Consider the following 5,449-nt stretch of genomic DNA (forward strand, 5'->3'; position numbering starts at 1 on the left):
TGGGTTTCTCTGGGAGTAGGTTTCTTGGGGAAGTTTTCTGGAGGCAGCCTTAGTTTCAGTTCAAGTAATAATCACCTCAAACACAGCCAGGGATTTAAGTACAGTCTTTTATTGTCTCTTCCAAAATAGCCTGGTTAGTTTTCTTAGAGGCCTATCTCTCTGCTTGGTTCCAAGAGCTCTTGAAGCTTGTCCTTTGTCACCTCCAGCTCCCTCTGAATCTTGGTTCTACTCCTCCAAATCCTTTGTTCTGCCCTACTGCAGTCTCTAGCTTGTCAATCTTCTGAACTGACCGACTGACTGACTGAAGCTCTAAGATCTTATTATATATGATCTCTTAAAGGTGTGAACCCAAAGGTTGACTCCTCCTCTGAGAGAGTGGGATTGTGGGTTTCTGACTTGTGAATCTCCCGAATGTGTAAGCTAATGTGTGAACTCTCAAAGGTGTGAGCTCTAATGTGTGAATTCTCCCAAAGGTGTAAATCCTAAGGACACAAGCATTGTTTTCATCAACTCTAATGACTTAATACTTTGTAAGGATTCTAACAGTGCCATACTGTTTTCTATTTTTCCCAGATATTTTTGTCAAATAGTGAGTTCTTTTTCTAAAAGCTCAAGACTTTGGGTTTATCAAACACTATTTTATTATAGTTATTGTCTTTTGTCTTGTGAATCTAACCTGTTCTATTCATCAAGTATTCTATTTCTCAGTTAGTATGAAATGGTTTTGATGGTCACTGCTTTATAATATAGTCAAATAGAATATTTTATAAGCAACAATAAGAAGAACAAAATAATTCAAATATGCTGGAGCTGCAATTACAATTGTACAGGATTTAATTGTAGCTACAATGATAAACCACAGGTCTCTGGGAAACAATATTGTAGCTAAAAAGTATTTTATCCTGCAAAAATTAAGTATTATATTGAATAAAAAAAATGAACATTCAACAAATCATTATATTTTCACATTTTTGTTGCAATGATGAACTCAGTAGAAAAATTGACATATATGAGAAAAAAATCAAATACTAATTTCAAAGGACTCAATAAAGATGAATTGTTTGTTTAGCAAATGGAAATGTAAATCATATGTCTAAGATTATCATTATTAATTTGGTAGTCCAAAAGAAAGATTAGCTATAACTTATTATGATTTAACTCTAAAAAGCAAAACCATGTAGGAAATGCTAAAAACAAAAAACAAAAATAAAAAACAGTAATTATATTATACAAATTTGTGCAAGAGCAAGAATCAATACAAAGAAATTAGATGATGGAAAAAGGATGGTACTTGTGAAATGTATGGGATGGATGCTAGACTCCTTTCCCCAAATTAACATCTTCAGGTACCAAAAAAAAAAAAAAAAAGCATTTATTTAATTGCTGCAAGGAAAGGCCCAGCCACCCACCTGAGAGGCATTCTAGATCCCACCATGTGTGCATGGAACCTGACAGCTTTCTGTCACTGATGTAGAATCTGACCTTTAGAGATCATGTGACTTAGACCTAGTCTCACAAACTGAGAAAAATTAATCCAGTCAGTACTATTCAGAAATATTACTCACATCCAAAAAACACTAGAGAAAAAAACAATATCTATTTCTCTTTTTATTTATCTATCTCTCTATCTCTCTATCTTTCTATCTACCCACACACATATGTGTGTAAGTATATATGTATATATACACTTATGTGTATATGCACACATACAGAAATATATGTATTTAAGTTAAATTTGTATGTTTGTAAATATAACACCCTCCACTACCTATAAAGAAATAAAAGGGCAAGGGAATAGGATAAAATGGAGTGTAGAAGAATTTATAGATTAAAGAGTATGATGAGTTGTATAGATTAATGGGAAAGGAATAATGAGGGAGGGAAAGATGGGAGGAGAAGATAAGGGAGATATCCTTGGGGAAGTCAAAAGGTTAAATAGTAGCAAGGCAATTTAATAGCCAGAAATAAACTAGGAGAATTTATTCAGGATTACAAAAGATATGCACAAACATAATAATAATAATCAGGAACAAAATTTATTAGGAAAAAAAAAGTAGGAATAGTAACCCTTGATATCAGACAAAGTTAAAAAAAGATTCAATCAAGACAGAATTGTACATTATCAGCCATATTAATAGTGTTTTAGATGTAAGTACACATGAATATATATATGTGTATGTATGTGTGTACAAGTGAATGTATTTGTGTGTCATAATCATGCTTAACTGTAACTTGCTTGGTGGATTTGGCAAGAAGGAAAGGGGGAAAAAAAGAATAAAATAAAAAGTGCACAACAGAGAACAAAAGAAAACCTACAAGAAAGCAAGTATGGACAGTTCCGAATATATCTTCTATTATTATAGATTCTTGAAATGGATATTTATTGGTATATATTTTGAATCCTCACATATATTCTGCTGTGCACATACTAATTCTATTTTTCTTTTTTCTTTGTCTCTTTTTTTAGTTTGTATTTAAATTTTAAATAATTATTTAACAGTTAACAATGACTAATTTCTGAGTTTTTTCAAACTAAAATAAAGCAAAAGAGTAAAAATAAAGTAAAAAATAAAAAGTAAAGGATGGAAATAAATGCACATAATTCTTTTTCCTGTATGGTTTCAATAAAAAAAAAATGAAAGCTTCAACAATGTAAACACAATGAATTTTTACTATGTTAAAAAATAGAATTTTCAGCTAATAGATCTTATCTATTTTGAATAGTCCAATCCTGTAACTAATCTACTTATGAATTTGTGAACTGTTTGGCTGTAAGGAAGAAATAAAGGATAGGACACAGGAAAAGCCTTTAAAAACAGTAGTATTCTTTTAGCATCTTTAACTTTTTATCAATTCACTGCTTGCCTTCATGAGTAACTAGACTATTTTAAGTTATTAGTACAGTACACAAATGATTAAATCTGACAAGAAACAGTTTAAGCCTTATGACTAACAAAAGCTTAAGCTAACAAAAACAGTAAAGCAGATATATTTTAAACACATGAGGAAAACTAAGTAATAAATACTACAGCATATTAAGAGAAATGAAACATGTAGATACATCACCAAAATTCATTCATTCTTTTCATTGTATGAACTAAATTGAAAAGCAAATAAAAATAGATATCGTTTTAAAAATCATTCAAAGGATGTTTAGGTTGACTTGCAGATGCTTTTTTTCTGTTCCTTGCTGGGAGTTTCATGATCTCTTATGGATTTTATAATTGTTCTTACTTTATTATGAATAGTAGATGACTTAGGTCTTGATTTTTCTAGGGCTTTAACCTTTAAGAAGGACTTATTTTCTTTCTTTGCCTTTTTAGGCATCAATTTTTGGTTTCTTATCTTTGCTTGTGGTGTTTCAGCAGTGAAGCTCTGTCTTGTAGACTCCTTAATTCAGCCTTCTTTGTGAAGCTCTGAGCACTTTTGTGAAGATGTGATTTAAAATTGAAACTAGCTGTGGAATCTTATCCTAGGGGTCAGGCTCTGCTTTGCTTTCCTTTTTTTATCTCTAGTTCATGGCCATCAAAAGCACTTTCACTTTGGGCATCTAGGTGGGTGCAACAGATTGAGCTCCAGCCCCGAAGTCAGGAGGACCTGAGTTCAAATTTGACCTTAGACACCTATCACTTCCTGTGTTAGGGTACTGTGCAATCCTGGACAAGTCACTTAACCCCAATTGCCTTAGCAAGAAAAATAAAAATCACATTCACTATTAGACGTCACAGAAGTTTAGGAATTTGGTTATCTTGTTTTATCTTTTCATTTTGTTATCTTGATTTACCTCCTTACTGTTCTGAGGAGAGCCTAAATGGAAAACACATGAGAAAAGACTGAGAGAGAAAGAGATTTTTAGGTGTTGTCAGGTTTAGAAATTTAATGCTCTCTCTTTCCTGGAAACTTTTCTAAAAACACATTGACAGCATCAAAAATATTTTCCACTAAGAGATCTAGTATGACCCATAGGTGCAATTCTGAGATTTTAATGATCAGTGACAGTTAATGTAGTTCCTTATTCAATTCTATTGATGTGATCTAAAAAAATTGTGGGTAGTGAGATCTACTGGTAAGCACTTTCTTTATCAGAAAAGCTTTCTTAAATGTGTGAGTAAAATTTGTGTAATCCTTTGATCAGCAAGGAAAAGGTCAAAACCATTCTCAAGGAGCTGTATGGTTTTCTAAGTTTTTACTGGCATTTTAATCTTGTGTAAAGTACCTCAGTACTTCTTGTAATCCCTTTCATTTTCAAAAGCTACTTATTCATCCTTGGTAAATAAACAAATGTCTTCTGTATCACGTCTAATACCATGTGACAAAGATATTTTTATTTTTTTCCATCTGGAGGAATTTTCCATAATGTCACCAAGAAAAATATATTATTATTCTCATTCACAAGTAATGTATTAGCATTTTGCTTTTTTTTTTTTTTCTAAATTTTAACAAATCTTCTGTAGTCTTTTTAATCTTCTCATGTGAAACGAAATGAAGTTTCATCTTCTCATGGAATATAACACATCTCCCTCCCCTACAAGTATCCAAATGTCTAAACGAAAAGGGATCCATGTCCTTTCAAATTATGTGATTCTTTTTAAAGCCAACATAAATCTTCCATAGATATTTACTTAAAGAAGCTTTCTTCTAAATCCTTGAACATTTCTTGGTTAAACAATGCTATATAATTGATCTATTCTTTCCATCAGTGCCACTTGTTTTCTCCTAAGATTATTTCTCTAAGCATGTTAACATTGTTAATCTAACTACTTATGACTACCATATTGCTCCATTTATCTGGGGATCATCTTAAATTTTGAATCTTTAGAGATCACACTATACTAAGATTTTTAGTTCTATGTCAACACCAGAAATATCTTGACATTTAAAAAAATTATTATTTTAAGTTTTAATGCTTATGTTTGGGATCTCCAAAAGCACTGTAAAATTCTCTTCATTTACTCCTTGGCTCTTTCCCCTTCCTGTTTAATTCTGTGGCCACTCCATTGTCCATCTGGAAGAAAATGCTTAATTTCACTAACGATTAGTAAAAGTAAAGCCATATATTTATCCATTTTAATTCGAGGGTGGCTTGAAATCTTTCCATATTCTTCATAAATCCCCAGCTAACCTATTATACACCAAATCCATTTTTACAGAAGGTTTTCCAAGGAAACTCTCTGAAATTACAATTACAAATAAGAATTAGAGTTGTAATTAATATTCCCAATTCTCAAATTTTGAATAGCATTCACTCTATATCACATAGTGAAATCCTTCCATTTAATAACATTGAAAAATAGTTAAAATTTTATTTGGTTCACAAAAACATAACTAATGATGGAATTGTCAGGTGTTTCATAAATGAATGTTGAATTGCATGGCAAGAAATGATTTTCAGAAATTGCATTTCTGGAGATGATTTTCTAGTTCACAGATTTGAAAAAACATATTTTAA

General features: G+C 31.5%; 1 pseudogene; it reads right to left on the reverse strand.

The window, feature by feature from the left end:
- Positions 1-3,788: 3,788 nt before the first annotated feature.
- LOC105750149 lies at positions 3,789-4,494 on the reverse strand (annotated as a pseudogene).
- Between the last annotated feature and the right edge of the window lie 955 nt (positions 4,495-5,449).

The sequence above is a fragment of the Sarcophilus harrisii genome, chromosome 3, assembly GCF_902635505.1.
Source record: "Sarcophilus harrisii chromosome 3, mSarHar1.11, whole genome shotgun sequence".
NCBI classification, from domain to species: Eukaryota; Metazoa; Chordata; class Mammalia; order Dasyuromorphia; family Dasyuridae; genus Sarcophilus; species Sarcophilus harrisii.